The sequence below is a fragment of the Oncorhynchus masou genome, chromosome 1 (genome assembly GCF_036934945.1).
Source record: "Oncorhynchus masou masou isolate Uvic2021 chromosome 1, UVic_Omas_1.1, whole genome shotgun sequence".
Classification (NCBI taxonomy): Eukaryota; Metazoa; Chordata; class Actinopteri; order Salmoniformes; family Salmonidae; genus Oncorhynchus; species Oncorhynchus masou.
This window is the reverse complement of record NC_088212.1, coordinates 60,249,893-60,272,627: the sequence shown is the minus strand read 5'-3', so window position 1 is coordinate 60,272,627 and position 22,735 is coordinate 60,249,893. Positions and strand designations below refer to the sequence as shown.

The 22,735-nt window shown below is 43.9% G+C and overlaps 1 protein-coding gene across 4 annotated transcripts in view; it reads left to right on the top strand.

Moving 5' to 3' along the window:
• The first annotated feature begins 6,810 nt into the window (after positions 1–6,810).
• LOC135547374 (zinc finger protein 536-like) overlaps positions 6,811–22,735 on the top strand; it is a 185,919-nt gene continuing 169,994 nt past the window's right edge. For 3 of the 4 annotated variants that reach the window (XM_064976355.1, XM_064976373.1, XM_064976392.1), the window contains exon 1: positions 7,177–7,631. The gene's annotated coding sequence lies outside the window, so the exon portion shown is untranslated. Of the gene's footprint in view, positions 6,900–7,176; positions 7,632–22,735 lie in introns of those variants that run through there. The other variant, XM_064976364.1, reaches the window with a different exon arrangement.

Below are 22,735 nucleotides of genomic sequence, written 5' to 3'. Positions count from 1 at the left end.
CAGGTCTAATCACCCAACATCAGTGCCCGACTTCACTAATGCCCTTGTGGCCGAATGGAAAGTCCCAGCAGCAATGTTCCAACATCTAGTGGAAAGCCTTCCCAGAAGAGCGAAGGCTGTTATAGCAGCAAAGGGGCTGACCAACTCCATATTAATACCCATGATTTTTGCAATGGGATGTTCAACAAGCAGTTGTCCACATACTTTTGGACATGTAGTGTAGCAGCAGCACACACAAGCTGAGGAGGACCTAGGGGTGGTCATTGACCAAATGAATAAGAGACAAAATGTCAGATTTGATGTAAAAGTCTTCTCATTCCTTAAGTCTACCTCTAGTTGAACTTATCGTTCTCTTTTTTGCCTTTGCCACTCTGAAATTATAGATGATGATAACAATAATAATGTCATTTTTTACTGGAATCTCAGTCATTACCTGCTGTAAAGTGCTTCTAATTGATACCTCCAGAGAGATAATGATTACAATGCCCTCCAGGAAGATATTATTGCAATATTAACCTTTGTATATACTTTTATGCAGAAGACTCAGGCACATTAAGTGATCTGTAAATCTTGCTTCTCTTGTAATGCCATTACAAAAGAAGGGATATTCAGAGGTGTGCCCTTTTCCTGATAAAGTGTGTCCAGGGTTTTTGGTCGTCTCTGGGAAATTGATGGCACGGAAGTGTAATTTCCCGATGTCTCTTCTCTTACTGCGAAAAGGTTATCAACCCTTGTCTCTGTGTCTCGCTCTTTGTTTGACCGGCTGGCAGCACGGTAGCCATGCGGCACAACGCTGGACTCCCCAAAACAAAACAACATTTTCCAAAGTACCAGCTATCTTTGGATGGGCCATTGCTCCAGTGTTAATTGGGCTGCACCACAGTCACCAACAACATGCAGAAACATTCTCTCAGCATTGTAGGGACACTGCAGGAAGGTTGCATGTCACAATCTGGTACAAAGAGAAGCTCTGCAGCTGTAATTAGATTGAACTGAGATTAAATACTGTGCAGTACACAGTACTTTACTGTTAGCTGTCCTGCTATCCCACTGTAAAGAAGAAAGCTTATTTAATGATGAAGGAGGAGGAGACGGATCCTTCAGCACAGCAGTGAAGAACAAGTACTGCTGACAAATGAAAACAAATGAATTCAGGGAGGACTTGGGTGTGTGCGTGCGCGTGCGTGCGTGCGTGCGAGCGCGTGCGTTGCAAGGGCAGTGATTCAGACCCATGACACAGGGAGCACATCCAAAACTGAATCTTAAGAGTGAGCCCAGGAAATTGGGATGTCCTTAGAGTCTGTGACCTCTTGGCACTACAGCTAGCAGGCGCTCTGTGGCCACTGCACCCTAGTTTACCCCCCCCCCCCCCCTGTAATAACAAGCCACAGCCTCTGGTGTGCGCTGTCGTGAGTGTGGTTTTGATGGGAAGTTTGCCAATCATACTACATTTACTGTAGGTGAGCCGAAATGCAAACAATCAAATCCATAGCTGCATGGCCATTGCTGAGCTTGATCACGTTGACAAAGTATGGTTACACTTACATTTCTCTTCGTGTACAATGTTAGTGCTATATATCTTCACTGTAGGGTTCGGTTGGAAATATAAAGTGATCTTGTGTGGAGCCATATAAGCCCTTTTTCCAAGGATGGCTCATGGCCTACAAAGATTATCCTGTGGAATTTGTGTTTGGTAGCTCATATTTGTAACACAAGGTCACTGTCCTTCTGTGTTTAAAAAAAAAAAAATTTTTTTTTTTTTTTTTTTTTTACAAATAACCAACATAATTCTCATGTGATTAGAGATAATTCACTGATAATTTAAGGCAGTTATATTGTGTTGTATTTCCCTGACAAAGCAACGCATTCCTTTTATTATTCTCTTATGTTGTTCTCCAGGGCTCCTCAGCTGTCATGAACCAACTAAGGCTCTCCTTTGTTTGGAGTAACTGGAAACCATTGGTAAGTGTACACAGAGGTTAGTCTGACAGAGAAACTTGTGTGGTGTGGCAGCACCTTGCACTATTCAGCACTGTACTCCATGTGAGTCTGATGAAAGGAAACGGTACCAAAGGAGGTGAAAGTGTAAAGGATTCTTCCTGAGGCGAGAAGCTTTTTTCAAGATGGACGTATAACACCTGTTTATCTTCTTTCTTTCCTTCTAGTTTTCCTACAATCACACACTTTGTACCAGACCAGCTAAATGTATTGTGTTCATTGGCATGCCGATATGTTTGAAGACACGACTATTGGATTGCCAATGCCAACTCACGTAAGCTCAGTGATAGTGGTCTCACTGGGGAGTAGCTTTGATTGAAATGTTAAGGGGAGAGGAGCTACAGAAGAGGCGTCACGTGTGTCCGGTGGAGGTCACCAATGGTCTGCAGGTTCTAATTATGTGCTAATAGCCACTGAGGAGGTCATTTGGAGCCATTAAGGAGCGCCTGTAGGTAGTTAACGGCCCACAGCATAACCCAAGCTCCTTAATGTTCCCGCGGAGGCCGTTAGCCCTCCGTCACCAACGGCAGCTGCCTCATTATTGCGATTAGAAACCAATTGATAGGTAATAGTAAAATATGATGGCTCACTGTCCCATAAATATGGACTTTGGTTGAGAGGCGAGGAGACAGGTGGAAGTAGTGGTACAGTACAGTAGTAGTTGGAGTATGAGGGAGTTAGCTGGTGGTAGGCTCTGGTTAAATCTGTGTGATAATGGCACCCTCTGTAAAGTTATCGCCTATAAGCTTATCAACTCAACAACAGATGGGCAGCCACGTACTCCCATTTGGGTTGAGGCTTGGGTCATGTATCATTCTTGTTTGTCACTTAGAGGGAACGTCCGTAAGCAGTGGCCTACTTGTCAACCCGTGTTTCCGATTTGTTCAGTAACTCCTCATAAGAAAGCTTTTCCCTTCACTTTCTTTCTGTGCCGTCGGCTGTGTTGTCATTAGTCTTGTTGTCCGAGGGTTCCTCCTAACACACGGTAGTTTATTTTGCTTAGACATATGAGAATGATGGAACCTATCAAACCCGGGATATTTTAAGCATGCAGTAATCATGATTAAATCCCTTATGCCGAACATTGTTCTCAATCAGTTTGAGTCAGATGTTTTCATTTAGATTTTTTTTTTTTCTTCCAGTAGAGACATTGATTCAGATGATTTAAATTAGCATCCGCCCGGTTATCGGTCATAGGCAATATACTGCACTAAGTAACTCATCAAGTGGGGACAAGTTTGATCAGTATATACACTTTCTCCTGATAAATATAGGAACACAGTTTTCCCTAGTCTCACAATATGAGGATGATGAAACCTCAGACTTTAGCTCTAAATATTTGTCTCTGCAGTATTTGTGCAGAGCCTCATTAAAGATCAGAAGTGCCAAACATGTAGTGCACTCGACCCCAGTCTGAAGAAAAAAGAAACAGTGGTGTGTTTGTCGAAATGTAAAAGCTTCACATAACGGGATTGATGTAACCAATAATGATGAGATTGCGAAATGACTACGGCAATTGAAATGTTTTTTTTTGATTTTGTATAACGGTGCTCCTCATTTAGTGGATGTCATACTTGAAAGTGTAATTTTAAGTTACATTTCAAAGTTTACAGTCACAGAGGGTTCAGAGAATCAAATTGCTTAAAATTGCACTCACTCCGTTTTCATTAAAGTAGGATACTTTGAAAAAAAAATCTTCATCAAAGGCCTGGAACAGATTAATTGTACATTAAGAAACTCAATTTGAAGAAAGAAGCATTTTCTCTACATATGAGCCAGCCACTCTGGTGTACTTTCATTTAAATCTGAACTGGACAAGACTTTATGTTTCAGACTGGTTTCAAACACACACACACACGCACACGCACACACACACGCACACACACACACACACCACATCCTTGTAAAATGGGATGCACAGCAACATGAGCGCATTGCTACTGTAGGTCACACTTTATTTCTATCATGTTGCATCAATGTTCAAAAATTGTTCTGTCTGTTACTAATAGTACTAATTTGCAAGTGAGCTGAGGTTTGAAATGACTACAAGCAGGGCCACATCCAAGGAGACTGGAGGAGTAACATCTTAGTTTAGTTGAGAAGTGAACAGTGGCAAGTCTGTTTTTCAAGCATGTTTTCTTGGATGCCTTCCAAGCATATAGTCCATAAGCAGAGCCATCTTCAGCTGGTAGTCAGAATCATCAGTCTAAAGGGCCTGGAAGGACTGTCCAACACCCTGCTCTGTGCTCCCCTCCCTGACCCCTGACCCCAGGCCCCCCCAAAACCTAGCTCTGTCGACAGCGCTGTTGACTTCTAGTATCTGTTCACTCTGTCAAATCTCTATCCTCCTATTGCAATATGTAAAAGATACAAGTAAAGTTATTGGGAGGGGGTCCACGTACAGGAGGCAGGGAGGTACCGGAAACTTCTACATGAGACATGCAGTAATGAAATGTCAATGATCAGTGTATTATTTTTCATGAATATTCATCGATTTGTTTTTTATATGAAGGAATATGATGATAGAAATAAAGGCTTGGTAGAAGTCCATTTCCAAAATATCCTCAGGAATGTCAGCCAATACGTGTATTGCCCTAAAGAGGTCTCTTGTTGTGACTCCCTTTTTTCATCTGGAGCACCTGTAGCTAAATATAGGTAGAATACTGCTGTAAAAGTTAACTGTAAGCTTTACTTGTTCGTGGCTGTCTGCCTTTTGATTTGAAATGTTGGTCCTATTTTGCATACAGGCCTATATTATATTTCCTATAGGCTACTGTATTAATTCAACTCTTTTAAAAGTCAAATTAAAACATGAAAAATTATGTGTTGCCTGAGTTGGACAGAAAAAGACAAAAGAAACAAATAGGCCAATAGGCATGCATTTTAAGTGAAGGGAATAGTTTATTAGTTCAAGGAAGTTACTGTTGTATGTTCATGTGTTATTCCCTGCACCGTAATGCACAATTATTTAAATGCAGGCTATATTTATGGAACATACCCGTGCTATATTGTTCGAAATGTGCATGTTTAAATCCATATGGCAACTTCCTTTTGACCTGCTTTCACATCCCCGTCGCATTGTCAAGCCTGTCACCGATAAAGAATCACTTGACTTGCTATAACAAGTTCAAAAGAAACCGAGAACGCGCTGTTGATCCATGAAGAATTGAGAAAAGGAACACCCCTACTGCTCTCGCTATCATTCCCATAGAGATAGCGATATTATTGATGGGTTAGTTATGCTAATTCCTTTAGAGACAAACTTTTATTTTGGAATTTGTTCAAAAAAAGAATTTCATACACATCAAACTGGAAAATGCATGCTGAATTCCTAACCGTTTAAGGGGTAGCATGAGAATCTGATTTTCATAGTGAATAATGTATGTGGACTATCTTTAAAAAAATATGTTTTGTCTGGAAGGAAAAGAAAGCGCAGCCGGGATCTTTCCTTCTGGATTATCTATTAATGTTCCACTGAAAAAAAGATAACACTATAAATGAAGAAAAAAAAAGACAAGAAAAAGTCATAACAACGTAGGCTAACACAATCAAACATTGTAGTTAAAAAATAAACACACAGCAGTATAGCCATAAAACCAATAGCTACTAGCTATCCCTTTTTACTCTGATTTAAAGTTACATTTTAAATCACAAGATGTCCAAGATCCAATAACGTTATAATCCACTCCAATTAGGCTCATTGTAGGCCCTACACTCACACTTGAATCAAGCTGTAACACACCAACGTACATATCAGTGTCATACACAGATGGAATGGCATGTGCTCATAGCACATTAGTTCACTGTCATACTACCACACTGAGCAGTTGCGTGTGAGTATCCTTGAGTCACACACCGCCTTGGCACAAGTGGAAAGGGGAGACCATACGCTCACAGCTGTTCTATGTCCCCGTATAAATACGACCAGGGAGTCCGGTGTGGGACTTCTGTCTGGTTATATACAGGATTTGATATCATCTCGATCAATGCGATGATGTGTCCCATGGTTCGAGGACATTTTGAATAATCAATCCGTCTGCGTTTGGCCGAACCATCACCGTCCTCCTCTTTGTCGACCTCTCCACGTTTGCTCGCTCTTATCATCGTCCCAGAGTCACATGCCCTTACATTCTAGAAAACCAACCGTCCATAGTAGTATGTGATACTTTTTATTATTACCAAACCGTTCCGATAATTACACCATAATCATTATATAATCCCATAAGAAAGAGTCTATTTTAGCAATTGCTTCGTCAACGCCGGAACACTGAAACTATAATTGCATTATATACCGCTCCTTCCACCACCCAGAGAAACATAATATATCAAACCATCTTTGTGCGAACATTTAGGAGAATGAAAGGTCGGCCTGTGCATCTCTGTCCTACCGCAAAAGTTATGCCCAAAAAAGTTTAGGTAGAGTCCTCGACGAAGTATTCAGCTCTTTAAATAAATTCCCCAGGTTACTTGGAACCGTTGGGTGAGCGCGTTAAATATTGGACTTTTCTCTTTCTGTTTTAATAAGGTACGAAGTGGCCTTGTTGAACAGCTTGGTTGTTTTTAAATATCATATTTACTAATAAATGTGCTTAATTCCTAGCCCATGGCTTCAAAAAGCGCTCCCATGCATGTTGTTAGAATAAACCTGGTTCGTCAGGGCACCTGAACAAAAAAAGCCTCCCTCAGGACCAGTTTGCGTTTGTATGCATGCGATTGGCAACATAACTGGCTTATTTACATTAAATACGACACAAGGTTACAGTGAGATGAACGTCATTTTATCACTGATTACTTCTCTTAAGCACTAGAGCTGTGACTGATGCTCAGGACGCGCAGACGACACCGATTTACCCTGGAGTTTTTTTTGGGAAGACAAATACTTTAAATAGTTAACTGAAAAGGTAAGGACATGTACTTTTACAACATTATATGTGTTCAGTTGTTATGTGTTCACTGCATGGTCGCGGACTACATGTATCAAAGCCAAATTATACACGGTGTCAACGTAACAAGAATGACAAAGTGAATGGCTTCTGATGAGAATAGACAGATTTTAATAAGAGTGTTTACCGGAGCTCAAGGTCAGAAACAAGCTGCGAGGTTGGGAATGTATTTTTTTTTTTTTTACCGCAACACGGGGGAAATGTAGCCTTCGATTATAGATTATTATTATTTACCGTGTTGTTTTATCTTGGGTTACGCTCTTAGCTCCAGCAATGCCGAATGCCGCAAGACCTATATCTAGTTGCTGTGAATAACGCGGCGGACTACAATGGACTGCTTTTTTTGACGGTACAATGCATTTCACCTACCAGATAGGGAGAGTCCAAGCTCAAAGATGGAAATATGTTGTGATGCTGAGTGATTAGTATCAATGAACACGTTTGGCCTGGGGAAAAAAACAGACCGAATGAAATAAAACGCAATTGTTTACTCAGGATATGTGCGGAACAGTAAGATAGATAATTCTGCATTGGAACAGCGGATCAGGTCCGAAGCGCACTTTTCCCCCTTCAGCGAAAGAAAATGATCTGGTCAATCATATGGACATGCCTCATTATTCAATGAACACAATCTCTCACCAAGGCATCGTTTACAGACAGGAGTTTCTTCGCGCTACTTCAAATGTAAAGGTAAGAAGTGCGAAGCTTACGCATGGGTTTAATGGGGTTCGGAATGGTAACTCGAAGGCATTTCGCTTTTGAAAGTCAGTTTGAATAAATGTTATTTTTATTGTATCATCTCAATGGGGCCTGTTTCTCGACGTGATCAAAAAATACAGTATAATTAAATATCCATAGCGGTGGCGTTAGCATGCGGGGTTGTCAGGGAGTAAAACATTTCGTCTACATAATGAAAGCATGGAAAAACGATGAACAGCGACTCAGAACCAACTATTCTCTTTTTTTTTATTTCAATGATTTCATAATAGCCATATGTAAAAGTTGTATATTCCAGACGTTTAAAATAGACAACGGAGTGTGCATAAACGTATTGGACACATGACATGCATAGCACAGGCGGATATTTACGACTACTTTTAATGAAGTATAAACTGTTCCTCATACAATCTGCTTCGGAAACTTTCTCATCACATCCCTAGGGGTTTTGCTTAGAATTTCAGCTAACCTGAGTGCATATTGTTGGAGAAATAGGATCAAAGTTATCCGCTGCATGCCATGTGTCAAAACTTGTGAGATGGAAGAGCCGGTGAGACCTGCCATTTTGTGTTGTGATCGACCTCTTATGAATAGCAGCCATGCATTATGCTTTGAGGAACGTTATGATGGCATTCAACAACTGAGGGCTAAATGTCATATCACGCTTTAAAAACATTTTATGTAGACAACACACATATCACTGGAGAAATTCAGATTTGAACGACTGATTCAAAACGCAGCTGCTTGGGGGAAATGTATCCACATTTGCAAAAGTTATAGCGATTCGGAAACGAATAAAAAAAGGTACTCATGACAAATTATTGTATGAAAAGGACGTAGCATAGCCTATAACTTAATCGGGAACGAGGTCGAGTCTAGCGAGTAGCGTATACCACAACCTTCATAAGCTATAGAGAAATGCACGTTGCCTAATTTAAATGTTCCAAAATATAAATTATATCTTTAAAGTGCATATAGATTTTGTCGGTGTGGGTTTAGATGTTTCGTTTCTTGCGCTGTGAATCTGAAATATGTCAGGGTAAATATATTCCCAGACATTCTGATAAAACCAAAATGTTCAAATTGCCTTTGTACGAGTCTATTATGTATCATTTCGTGGAATAAAACACAGGCTACCCGTTGCACTGCCAGTGCTTCAAACTCTCCCCGGCAGGACTTGTCTGCAGGTGTCCCTCATCCAACCGAGCAGCCTTTCACCTTGAATAGAAGGGAGCGATCCTCCCATCTAAACACAGATGAACCAGGTATGAGATGAACCCCACTGGAAGGCAGCAAATTAAAACAGTAGCCTAGGCTACAATGGCCGAGAAGACACACGACCCCCTCAAGCGTTACACAACGTCCATCACATTGTTTCACTTTTTTTTGTATCTTCCGCAAAGTTGAGTTTGCGATAAATGTTTATTCCTTAGATTCATTGTCAAAGGAAATGAACAAATAGGGTGCCCTGATGCACAGTCCGAGTAAACCACTGTCATTGTTTAATGGTATTTGCCAGGCGGATATTATGTCTGTAATAGTGTCTGGGCGTGAACCTTTTTTTGTGTGTCAGTTCTTTTTATTTTCTTATTGAGATGAAATAGCGATGGACAACAGTCCCACTGTAGTGCACTGAATTACAGATCGGGGCCCTACAGTAGCCTCCATGCAATTACCGATAGTTAGGAGAATGACAATGAATTGTGAGAGGTGTTATTGAGAGAAGAAGAAAGTGTTACTTTACTAACTGCTATGTAGTTGCAGCTCCTGTGTGTGTTGTTCTGGAGATACTTGACTGGTTTGCTACAAAATGTGGGGGAAATGTATTTTATTATTACATTATTATTACCATGATTACTATTATCATCATCATGAATTGTGCAAGAATGCCATGAATGTTTTGACAGGCTATCACATTTCACATAGTTCAAACAATTGATTTGACAGATTCAACATTTTGGTCATGTGTATGCTCTATTGTGAATTTGGTGTTATATTCCTAATCCCATCTTTAAATCTCATGTTTTGTTCTTATTTAATTAAATCACGTTCCTAAGCATCACAGGTGCCGTGTTTCAACTAGTTCGTCAACCTGTTTAGTGGTCAGTATTGCAATGTATCCTATTTTACCTGTGTCTGTTGCTCTGGGGGCCATGACAAGCTACGGTGATGCACATCTTTAGGGAGAGAGAGAGAGAGGAGGATGAGAAGATGAGAGAGAACATGGCATGGGCATGGCATCAGTGCTCCTCTCCGGACCTGTCAATTTGCAGCCAGTCAACTGTAGCCGGAGCAGGAGAGCAGTCAGAGACGTGATCAAACAGCCATCCCACTCTTAAATGATTCTCGGCTCCTTTAATTGGTCGAAATTGTCTTCCAGATGTACGGCAGTAGCCAGGGTCTCTTGTGGGACGGTATGGCAGGCGAGGCCTGGCGATTATGTATTAATTGATATGTGCAGTGGAGCCCCCATCCCCTTTGGCTCCAAAGGCTAAGGCCTTTACCCCTGTGGCTTTACCCCCCCCCCTCAGTATAGTTTGGCAGGCAGGAGGGGCTGTTTCAGGAGCGGGCTGGAAGGCAAGCTGGGGGCATAACACATAACAAATAGGCTCGGCTGTGGTGAGCCTTGTAGTATGGTGACCTTGATTTAGAAGGTTCACTTTGGAGAGATGATGGTTAATAGACCCTATGTCTTCTGACACATGTCATGAAGCCCTGTGTTCGAACACACGAGCGCTACAGAGACGAGATGTTCACGTCTCACGCTTGTGAAGTTAGGTCCTGTTTTCGTCTGTAAGGCTGTGGCGCTCCACACTTCTCTTGTCACGTCTGTCATACAGCATATATTGGTTTTACAGGTGTGTGTGTGTGTGTGTGTATATGTATATGAGAGCGACAAGGATGTGAATGTCCAACGTTTTTGTTGTTGTTGCGGATAGTAATCATAGACGTCAGTGTGATGTAAGAATAAGGACTGGGCCGACAGATGAGGTGATGACGGATGAGCTCGACTCAATTGCCTCATGCCAGGGTGCCACCAGAAGGAGCGTCTGTCTGTCTGGAAAAAGGGAATGAGGGAGAGGGAGAGCGAGAGCACAGGGAGCGAGAGGTTTGCTGTGCTAGAGCTCAAACGAAGAGGTAGGCCTCTGACTAAAAAGACAGTTAGGCTGGTAAAAGGAGGAACATCAACTTGGAAGTATATGTGTGACAGTAAATAGCTAGAATTTGTAGATATATTCACAGACACTTTCTCTTTCTTTGTCTTTGTCTTTCTCTGTCTCTCTCTCTCTCTCTCCCCCTCTCTCTCTCTCTCTCTCTCTCTCTCTCTCTCTCTCTCTCTTTCTCTCTTTCTCTTCCCAGAGGTTTTGGAATAGATCTATATAGATCGTGGACCTGGGGATCTAGATTGATGTTTACACTCAATAATAGAATGTGTTAAGTTGGACTAGTTTACCCAGCCTTGGGAAAGATGAGCAGCTTGTCCTTCGGTCTTGGCCTTTGTCTAAATGATCTATCTAATCACACACGTCCACAGTATCCTTTCAACTGTGATTTTTTTTCTCTCCAAAATAAAACATACTTTATTAGAACACGTCCTGAAATGCCCCCGATGTACACAGTACCTCAGTCGACAGCCGGTTTTGCAACATTAACGCCTATTTTCTGAAGTTTATTAGCATTTTGGATTTATAAATGTGCTGCACATTGTGTCAAGACTTGTTTCCTTTTGATCTGCAAAGGAGCACAACGTTACAGCCATGTCATTTTTGCCGACAACAGCTTAACACAAACAGGCAACCACCCATCAATCACGGGTTCTGAAGCATGGCATTGTGGTATTTAGCATTCTCACTGGCATGCCTAAAAGAGTGGTGAATATCTGCAGTGCTGCCGGGGTTGAATCCAAAACTGGGGGGGGGGGGGGGGGGTTTGGGTGGGGGTGGGGTGGGGTGGGGTGGGTGGGTTAGTTACTGAAGGAAATCTGTCGTAGGAGATCTCTCCAGCTCTATGCGGGTCACAGTGATGTTTGTACTCTGATTCGGTATAGGTTGTGGCCTGCTGGTCGCGAGTTAGTGTGTTTTGGGTCTATGCAGAAGGGACCCTGGTCAAGACGGCTTGTTGCAGAGAAGTAAGAGGACCCTGCACCTTTAATTATGATCAAGAGGTTTTCCTCCAAAGGACAGAGGCGTAGCAGTTATGTTGCCTCGTAAATCTGCCCCCGATGCCGTATATTGTGTTGAACTATTACTGTACACTATTATACTGCATATTCAGCTGCCTCTTCAGGACCTGATTTGCATAATTGGATCTTTAATGAAACTTGCCTTGTGGAACAAAAAATGAGGAGAACCCCCCCCCCCCCCACTATAGTCAAACCCCTGTGAATATTTGTTGGGAGAAGTTCTACTTGTTTTTTTAGAAGAAGGGGGGCTTTGGAAAGAGACTGACCTGCGCACCGCACTGTGCTACAAATAGGATGAGAAGTGCCCCTGAAAGCTGTACATTCCCAGCCAGGTCTCGCGGGTTGTTACTACAATAGCTGGATTTCTTTAGCCTGGGGGATTTTAGGTTCTATGTCTGCACTCATTTCGTGTACTTGTTACACGGGGAAGATGGGTCTTTTGTAGAGGAGCTGCGCCGCACGGCTGTCGGAATTCCTCTGTCGCAAATATTTTGACAATTCCTAATCAGGAGCAGTCAGATATTAGGAGTGCTGAGTGTCTTTGCGTTCTGGGGACTGTGAGAGTTTCAAAGCCAGGTCTTTTTTCCCCCTTCTTGCTCTCTTGCATATGCGTGAGAATCACTGTGTTTGACTGTTTCTGTGTTCTTTTTCGTGTGTTTGTTGATGTGCGTGATACACTATATGAGACATATAGTGAGAATGTTTCCAACATGTTTATGTTCTGTGTGTGTGTGCGTGTGTGTGCGTGCGCGTGCGTGTGTGTTCGTGTGTCTGCGTGTGTGTGTGTGTGTGTGTGTGTGTGCGTGTGCATGCGTGCGTGCGTGCGTGTGTGTGTGTTCGTGTGTCTGCATGTGTGTGTGTGCGTGCGTGCGTGTGCATGCGTGCGTGCGTGTATGTGCGTGTGTGTGTGTGTGTGTGTGCGTGTGTGCGCTATTCAGTGTGTTCTTGTCTGTTCTCCAACTTGTTTGTGGGTAAGAGGGCATTATGTTTAATTGGTTCATTAAACTTCCAGAGTCATTTTTCCTGGACTTCAACAAGGTGAAGGTTAAAAAGCTACTGGTGCCACTTTCAAATAAACGTGAGAGTCATGTATAATGACATGTTATTTGTCCTGCGTTTGAAGGACGCACAGCAGAAGAGGAGCTATTCAGCAGCACTATAGCACGAGTGGTTTGTATCCCGGAGGGGAAGAGTTGTTCATCAGCCACCAATGCTCAAAACGTATAACAACCAAATGGTGACGATGTATCATAGTGCGAGGGGGCCAAAACGCTCCTTCTACTCCAGAGTGGATCGTGTGTCAAAGCAGTTCACAGGTTGCCTCCAGAGTCATGAGAGAGAGAGAGAGAGAGAGCTGAGAGAGGGAGGGAGAGAGAATATATCTAGCTATTTACTGTCACATGGAGAAAAGGGAGAGAGAATATCTACAAATTCTAGCTAGAGAGAGGTGGAGGACAAAAAATAGGCTCAAGTGCGTCAGCTAGCATTGAGCTGCCATTTACCCACGGTGTGCAGAAGACCCCCCACCATCTTTCTCTCTTTCCCTCCCCATCACTCTCTCTTCCTCTCTCTCTTCCTCTGCTGCCAGTGTGTTCATGGGGGAGTTTCAGGCTGGTGCAGTTTGTTCTCCCAGGTAGATCTGTATTGTATTAGACCCTCTGCCACCCCCAGACCCCCCTCTCGTGTAATTCCTTGAGGAGATGCCTGGGCTTGAGTTGCTGTATTGTCTCCCTGCCCCCCCGTGGACCGGGCGCTCCCGCTGTTGAATCTCTCGGTAATGATGTCACAGCGATGGTGGAGGGGAGCAAATGTCTCCTGATTCCACCATTTAACGGCTGGCTGAATTGGCTGATAATGATAGCATTGGCGTCTCCAGACTCGGAGACGGATCAGGCCCTGTAAATTAGTGGCTCCAAACCTGAGAGAGAGAGAGAGAGAGAGAAGAGAGAGAGAGAGAGAGAGAGAGAGAGAGAGGAGAGAGAGTGAAAGGAGAGAGAGAGGGCATACAGAGAGGGAGGAGAGAGAGAGAGAGAGAGAGGAGGGAGATTGAAAGGAGAGAGAGAAGAGAAGTACTGAGAGAGTGAAGGCGAGAGGGAGAGGGAGAGAGAGGAGAGAGAGGAGGGAGATTGAAAGGAGAGAGAGAAGAGAAGGACTGAGAGAGTGAAGGCGAGAGGGAGAGGGAGAGAGAGAGAGAGGAGGGAGATTGAAAGGAGAGAGAGAAGAGAAGGACTGAGAGAGTGAAGGCGAGAGGGAGAGAGAGAGAGAGAGAGAGAGAGAGGGAAAAAAGAGCAAGACAGTGAGGAGGGGATGATGTACTTAGCCATGTCTCTGGACTGCTTTTGAACAAGCTTCCTGGAGATCTCCATGGCAGTGTTGATAAATGTGGCTTGATAAAAAGTCAGTAATATGTCGGCCTGTTAGGCTACACCTCTATTAGGCTAGGGGACATTTGTAATAATGGCCAGTTGGAGTCAAACAAGAGAGGTACAATGTCAGCTCACACAAAATATACTGTAACTCCCAATCAAACTTCAATGTGAAGGCCTGCTCTATTTCTGGTCTATCATTTCAAATCGTTGTCTTGGAATAAGCCGCTGATTCATCAGTTGCACTCTATGGATGCGTATTTGAGGAGCGTGAGGGAATACGGTTGCAAGGTAGCTCTTTATTTGCGTATTACACTTTATTAACACAGAATCACTCGATGCCGTGTATATGCCGTCTGCCTTTTTTACAACACTTAAAACAGAGGGCATTAGTCTGCATTTTAAAAACACAGTTTCCCCCTGAAATGCACTAATACCATATTACGGTTTTCTATTTATGCTAAAGTAAATATGTAGGCCTCAAGGTAAATTAGCATTCCCAGCTTTGAACACATGCTCTTTTGTGAAGGTTGGTGCTTGCTGGCCACATCTTCTGGTCAGCAGTGCCACAAGAGGGAGCAGGATGGCTTTTTTTCCCTTCTTCTCGCAAGTATTAAATATACATTTATTTGTATATTTATGAGATGCTCTGCTTGTCCAAAAGCTGGGAGGTACTCCCCCCCCCCCCCCCAAAAAAAAAAAAAAAAATGTGTGCTGCGAGTGTCACCAAAGAAGGGCTCTTTTTGAAGGCTCTGGGAACATCTCTCATTCCACGTAGGAGGCCTTAAAAAAAAAAAAAAAAAAAAAAAAAAAAAAAAAAAAAGAAGGGACAAGGTATTTGGTCCTTTGACTGCTCACACACACACACGCACACACACCCATCCAACCGCACACATTTACACATGCACGCACACACACCCACCCATCCAACCGCACACACGCACGCACACCCATCCAACCGCACACATGCACGCACACACACCCACCCACCCATCCAACCGCACGCACGCACGCACGCACGCACGCACGCACGCACGCACGCACACACACACACACACACACACACACACACACACACACACACACACACACACACACACACACACACACACACACACACACACACACACACACACACACACACACACACACACACACACACACACACACACACACACAATCAGTAGTTCCCACCTGGTGTTTTAAGAGAAGGAGAACAGGCGTTGTGTGAGGAGATCTGTCAGTCCTGTGTGAACCACTTTAAAAACTGCAGCTCAAGGTGTGAGCTAAATAGTATTTACTTTGGGGAATTTGTCTTTATTTATCTGCGTTATTACCGAGGTGAATTTAAAAGGGCTTTTGGAGAGAATTCCCCTGGCACGTAGCTTCTTTTATACCCCTTTTAAGTGTTAAGATGTGCTCGTGCCCCTGCTGCAGCAAACCCTTAACAGATCTCCCGCAATTTCTGATGATTTTCCTAAATCAGCCTTTTTTTCCCTCTTCCCGTATTTTGTTTTTTTCTTCTTTTTCTTTTTGATCACGAGGCGTTGTTTTCTCCTCTCCCTTCTCCGTTTCATCTCTTTGTCATGTCGTTCACACCAATCGTTGTAATGGGGAGAAAGCTAAGTGGAAGTGCTGGGCCAGAGTCTTGTAGACTCTCTCCTGTTTTAGTAAATAGGACTGTCAGTGTGGCTCAGGCAGGAGCCGTGTGGGCAACACTATCCTCGCTCCACTCACAGGCCCATCCTCCACTAGAGTTTGTGATAAACAAAGGACTTTGAAGAAAACATGCTCCGCAAGAGAAACCAAGTTGTTTTGGAAGAAATCTCCACGTCCATGGTTACAGAACACAATGGCGGGCTTAGAGAGTGAGTGGGAAAGAGTTCAACACATGAGGTTAGTCATCCACTCACTATGTGCCTCTAAAAAGAGTGGCCAAGCGACCACGGTTCCAAAGTTGAACGGAGCAACTTTGGTTTTGAGTTGAAGCTCAGCTCACCCTGCCATGCTCTCTGCACAAGGGGCCTCACAACCGGTCCCTTCATGCATTAGTCTCTCTGTGGTCAGGTGGGTTTCCGACAATTCTTTGTGCTGTCTTTCTAATGATTGGGTTGTACCCACAGACCTCCAATGGCCTGGCGTGAGGACCAATCACAAGTTTCTACAGTTCTTCACGCTGTCTTCCCCGTCTAGCCACCTCATCATCTGGGACATTAAGCTAATGATGACCACACAGATGATGTCCTTGTTAGAGTGGTGAACTTGCCTGGTGTTGATAGTTATAGGCTTTATATGTGTGTGTGTGTGGGGGGGGGGGGCATCATCATTAGTGCAATGAAATATCTTCTCTGTTTAAATTTGCATGATGATGGTTCTGTGACCAGTTATCGCTAGATCAACCAGGCATAGCCTAGGTTGTAGAGAAGATTCATGTGTAATTCCCCTAACCCCGCCGTCTTGGGAGGTCTCTTAAAATGCTAACTTCAGCAACCCCCCCCCCCCCCCCTCCCCAGTGGCGATCATGACTTTCTGGACCCATCCGTGTCAGCGCCGTCGGATTGGGAACGTTTTCCGGAGATTTGGGTGGAGTTATTTCTCTCTCTTTCTCTCTCTCACTTCCCTCTGATTGCTGTAGCCTCGGGGCTCTCCAGCACACACTAGATCCCTGTGATTATATTAATGGCCTCCCGCTCTGAGGCGGAGGCAAAGGACCCACAGGATAATGGGCGTCAGCGTGAAGCGGCGGGTAGGGAGATGGATCTCTGACCATCGGGTCGTAGGTTGAAAGGCTCAGGTGAGGGAAGCTGCTCTTGGTCCTCTTGGGCGGGGTGCTTAACGGGGAACGTGTTAGTGAGTGGATGCCCAGACTAGCTGGAGTTTGGCAACATGGGGGAATCACATGTATGAAATCTGGAATGAACCGTAACAGTACAATTACTGTACAGTAGCTAGGTAATAGCAGACGTTGGCTATCGTTTTCGTAGCCGGCTGATTATAAGGTGCTTAGGTAATGTGGATCGTTGTTCGTCATTCTGCGTTCATGATAGCGACACAGTGGGATTTCATTTGGTCTGTGTGGTTTCCAATGGTATTTATCTTTAGCAGACGGTATGAGGACAGAACCCAAAGGTTTGTACACACTGTATGAATGTGTGTATATGTTTGTGTGCTACGCTGAAGCTGGTGCGTGCTTTGTAGCTATAGTACAATGCCTGAGGAATTTTGATATGGGTAATGTAGCTGTAGCGTCCGTACTGTAGGCCCCAGGCCCTGGATCGTGTCCGGTGGGAGTCCCTCTCCTGCTGGGGAGCACATTTGATCTAGGCAAGGCCGGTACTAGCATGGAGCTGAGAGGGGTCAGGCCCGTCCTCACCCTCTTTTTCATCCAATTTCCCCGGCTGCAGGCGGCCGCTCTCCACACTTTTGTTGTCAGAGGTAATCTGTGAAGGGATCTTAATTATGGAGGTTCGGCCTGTTTCTTTTTTCTTTTTTTTTCTTTTTTTTCCTCACACGCTTTTAATCAAACAGCGTAGTTAGTTAGTAATGAGGATGAGGGAGGAACGGTGCATCTGCTTCCCCATGCTGCTGGGTGTCGGGAAAGAGGAACAGGAAGCGCAAAGAGAGGAGCGTCCCATTGTATTTATTATACCTTCACGCTGTATTTACTTCGGACACATCAACGATGCAACACATTTGTGACGGATGGCCTTCCCAAAGGATTGTCTCGTTTAATTCTCGAGAGAATTTGCACACGGAACTATTTCGAGACCAGTCCAAGAGTCAGAAGACCCTAACGGTCAATAAAACGTTACCATTATTATATTTCAGAACCTGAACACGGTAAACATGACTTCAACCATGCAACATCACCATTCATGTTGTTGGAAAAGCAATGAAATGACTGACTGATTTCATGAATAAAGGGCTAAGTTGAAAAGACAAGAGGGAGGAGGTGGTGTGGGAGGATGGGGGGGGGGTAGATGGAATTCATTACACATAAACACCCTTAGTACTGATGGGATGATCCAGAGAGATTAGATTGGAAACCCAGGTGGATCCGGAAAAGGTGACCACATGGAGGGAGGGCTGCATAATGAGCCCATTGGCAGATGCTAGAGAGTGGAGAACCTCGCCGGCCCCCAAGGTCAGTCGGGAGTCACATCCAGGTCACAGGAGGTTCAGAGGACTGCAGCCTCGGTTAGAGCACAGCGCACTGGAAGCTCAATGTTAACCGCTCAACAAAATCCTGCCTGACTGACGAGACGAGACTTCCGCGGACGCCTCCCTGTGTCTTGAGTGCACGTTCTCTAAAGCTATGTCTGCTTGCGGTAAACTAACGTTTGTGTGAATTAACCTTCGTGTGGATGTGACTAAGACAGTCTTTCGAGACTGTTACTACTCTGAACCTATGGGATTTCCATAAGGAGTAGTTCACCACCTGAGGGACTTTGATGCTCTAAACTCTAAACCGTGTGTCGTGGTGGAACCCTTGTGCGACCAGTACCAGCGTAGAACTTGAGGGATGGAGGAAGGTCCGGTTAGGCCTGGCTAATTTAGACAGGGTCACTATGCCAGGGACTGGGGTTAAACGGTGTGACTGTGGAGGTCAACAGTAATTAGCTTCTCATATGACCCGCTGTGTGCGCGCGTGGGCGTTAGAGAGAGAGAGAGAGAGAAGGGTGGAGGTGGTGTGTGGGTATGTGTCTGTTGAAGAGTTTCAGGAGGGGGTTTGCGTGTGTGAGCGAAGGGGACAATTGCAGATAGCATCCATTCTCTGGTGCTCTTTCTTATGATTGTGTGTCTCTTAAAGTATTTCCAGTTCACCTCCATCTATGGCCAACTCACATCTTGTCCTTATACTATTAAAGGTCGCCGCCGTGCTTAAGGAAGACCGACAGATGGCTGTTTTCCTAAATCATGCTTTGAAGATGATTCTAGAAATCACCACCCACTATCCCGCTTCGGCTACAGTAGCTTACATTCTTACAGGCCTGTTTATCATGATGTCCTTGCGTGGGTTAAAACTGTCCCTGCCCTCTGTGTGTTCATTATTATTAAGACAAGACACTGATGGCAACATACAGTCAAATTGAACAACATACAGCAATTTCTTTCTCTGCTACCTCTTGTACGTGTACCCCCCCCTCTTACGGTAACGTGTGCTCTTGTGCTTGGCTGAAAGTTGCTCATAACAGGATGTCAAATATATAGCAGTAAGAGAGAGGGGGGGGGGATAAGGGGGGAGATTATGTCTGTGTGTTTCCACAATTTCTTGATGTATACACAATGTCAGGCAGCCATTGTCTCCTGGGTAAAGAATGATAGTTCAAACACCTACCATCTCTCCCCTGGTGCTCCAAATGCTTGGCTTTGAAGTTTTTATAATCCATCTGTCATCTTCGAGCAGGGAGGGCACATGTTCTGCACTGCTCAATTACACCATCTTCTTTTGCCAGCTACAATGAGACAGGAAGCAAATAATATGGGCGACCTAAAAGGGAAAGGAGAGGGAGAGGAATCGCTCGAAAATTCCACATTCCCGGCGTTCTCACGCACTTGATTGTGTCCCTCTCTCTCATAACAGGAGAACAAAGCGTGTTTGTTGTGGGTGGAAAGCCTTAAAACGCTTCCTACTGTTACAATCATGAAGGATTTGATTGAATGCTTATTGTTTCACGGACAGCGATTTCACAACTTTTTTGGGGGGGGGGGAATCAAACTGTCACTATATTCAACTTAAGAGCACTAACCTTACCGCTTTGTAATCAAATTGCATTTGATATTAAGAGTCATCTGCTACAAGAAATACATGTGAGAGAGCGTGCATTTTGATGACGCCTTGTTCATTTCTTGCACACAGAATAGTATTTGTTGTCAGTTTGATGTACATTCTAATGAAGTTTTTTGCCGTGCATGGTGCCGAAATCATCTTTAATTGGAGAATGCTGTGTTGCAGTGCTTTAAAGCTTACAACCGAGGAGCCTAGAACTTCCGATACCCTCTCTTCAACTGAAAAACAACAACAGCCGCAGTTGCAAATTAGACCTCAGAAATATTTCTCCTTTAGGAGAAAGAGGCTTTTCATAATTTTACCTTTAATACACAACACTGTTAGATCTCTCTGTCTTATTTCATATCTTCTCTGAAAAGCCACAAAGAAGTTTCAAAGAAGATGAAAGATTGTGTTGCGAAAAAAAAAGAAGGACATTTTACATTATTTTGTTGCCTTTGAAACGTCAATATTTTGCCTGTAATTGTGTCATACTACGTTATGTATCTTCATTTATGGAGGAATAATACATTGGGCCTTTCTTCTTAAATAAAAGCAGCATCCATCTGCTTGTGGAGCCACTCCTGGTTGCCTGCTCCTCACAAAGACAATACTCGTCCTAATGACTTCCACATATTTTGAAATCTCCCTTTTGAAATTGGTCTTGGCAGATTATTTGCAGGTACTTGAGTTGCATCTGTTTGCAATTTTGCAATGCGGAAGACTTTAATGCAGCACTCGATGAGAGCCGGGGCTATTTTAATCCCAGAGTAACACAGTCTGTCATTACAATTGCCTAGGTCCTACCCTGACCCGGGTCCATCTCACCCAAGCTGGGTGAAAAACAAGACATTGGAGGGGTCAAGGTCAAGATCTCCGTGGGTCAGGTTTAGTGTGCCCTTCCTTTAGTGAAGCCCCACTGTCTGCCCCAATAACTGGTCAGTCCCCTTGCAGTGACACAGCCCTCTCCAATGAGATGGGTTCTTTATAAAAGAAGAGGTGATTAGGAAACCAAAGCTGAACTCATTGTGACTTCAGTCCCTATTGTTTCTACCATGTGGCGAACAGCTGACCGGCTTAAGACTTGAAAAAATAAAAAATAAAAAAAACATTATTATTTTTTCATTTTTTCATTCCCTCCTTTAAACTGTAATATTGTCCCGCCCAGGATATCAGGACATAACCAAGGCCGTCAAACTGTGATTGTATAGGTGGTTACAATTACATGAATTAGATTTCATCAGGGGTGTTTATTCAGTCGGACGATAAATGAAAAGACGAACTTTCAACTCTTTTCTTTGTTTTGTCTTTTTTTATGTTCTTTTTGTTTTATTAGGAGCGAAGGGAGGGCGATACCAGAGGAGGAATTATGTTGAAAGTGTATGCCTTGCAACTTTTCCCCTGTTGGAAATGTTTATTTGAACAGTAAGCTCATGATTTGAATATTTGTAATCCATGCTTAAATTTACAGGCCAGATGAACTTTTTGGCACAGAATGGCAACCATAAGTAGGATTTTCCGAAAAGCTTTACAAAATTTGAAACCATTTGCATGGCTTAATATAATTTAGAGGCAAAAAAAATGTGTTCTGTCTTATTACTTTATACATTTCAAATTGTCATTATTTTGTCCTCTCATTTTATGTGCATATGCTACTTTAGAACTCAGTTAGGTCGTTGAACGAATATATGAAGACTTCAAAAAATGCAGTGGCCCAGGCGCTGGAGTGGTTTTCCTCCATGTTCAATTCAAATGAGTTTACTCCATATTGACTTCTAATGCTGAAAGGCCACCCATCTTGTAGGCTGGGCGGTCGCTGAGCCGAGCAAAATGGAACGCTTTCTTAAATGATGCTAATCAGTCCGGAGGGGCCTGGCCTCCATCCTTCGTCAGTTTTCTGTAATTCAGATGTGCTGAGAACCTGAAATTAAACGTGTCAGTGTGTGTGCATGTGTGTATGTGCAGCAGGGGTGTGGGGGGGGGGGTTAAGGAGAACCAAATGAGTGGATGGGAGAAATAACTGAAGCCGTGGCTTTCTCTTGGGCTCCACGTTGGTGAATGTCAAGATGATTTAGCTTCTTTTCTATTTGCTGTCTGCCTGAAAAGTCCAGCCCTCCTAAGATTGCAGGGGTTTCTGCTAGCCATTTGATGAAGGTACACTTCTTTTTGAGTCAATCGGAGCCTATAGGTAAAGCGTCAGTATGTGTGTGTGTGTTCTTGTATGTGTGTGTGTTCTTGTATGTGTGTGTGTTCTTGTATGTGTGTGTGTTCTTGTATGTGTGTGTGTTCTTGTATGTGTGTTCTTGTATGTGTGTGTGTGCGGACGCCAGTTGGGCGAACAGCTGAACCATGGCGCAGCCCCCTGCCCCTCGTAGGCCTTGGCAGTTAGCGGTGTGAAAAAGCCCACTCTTTGAGGGCATTATATAGATTAATGTGCTGTGCCTGGGGCTTCCAGCGACACCTCACCAGGGAGGCCGTACGGCAGATCTGGGGGGCTGACAGGCGTTAAGGGGGGACCAGGGAGGACTGGGGGGAGCAGAGCCCCGTCCTGGGGAAGGCAAACAGAGGCTTCTGGACTGGATATTGGGGGGATTGTGTGGGGCTTGTGTGACCTGCGATGGGCATCATCTGGCCCATGCGGCTCATTATAGACCCTGCTCTCCTCAGCCAAGCAGCTCCACTGTCTGGAGCTCTGTTTCAGCCAACTGAGACACTTCCTTACACACACACACACACACACACACACACACACATACAC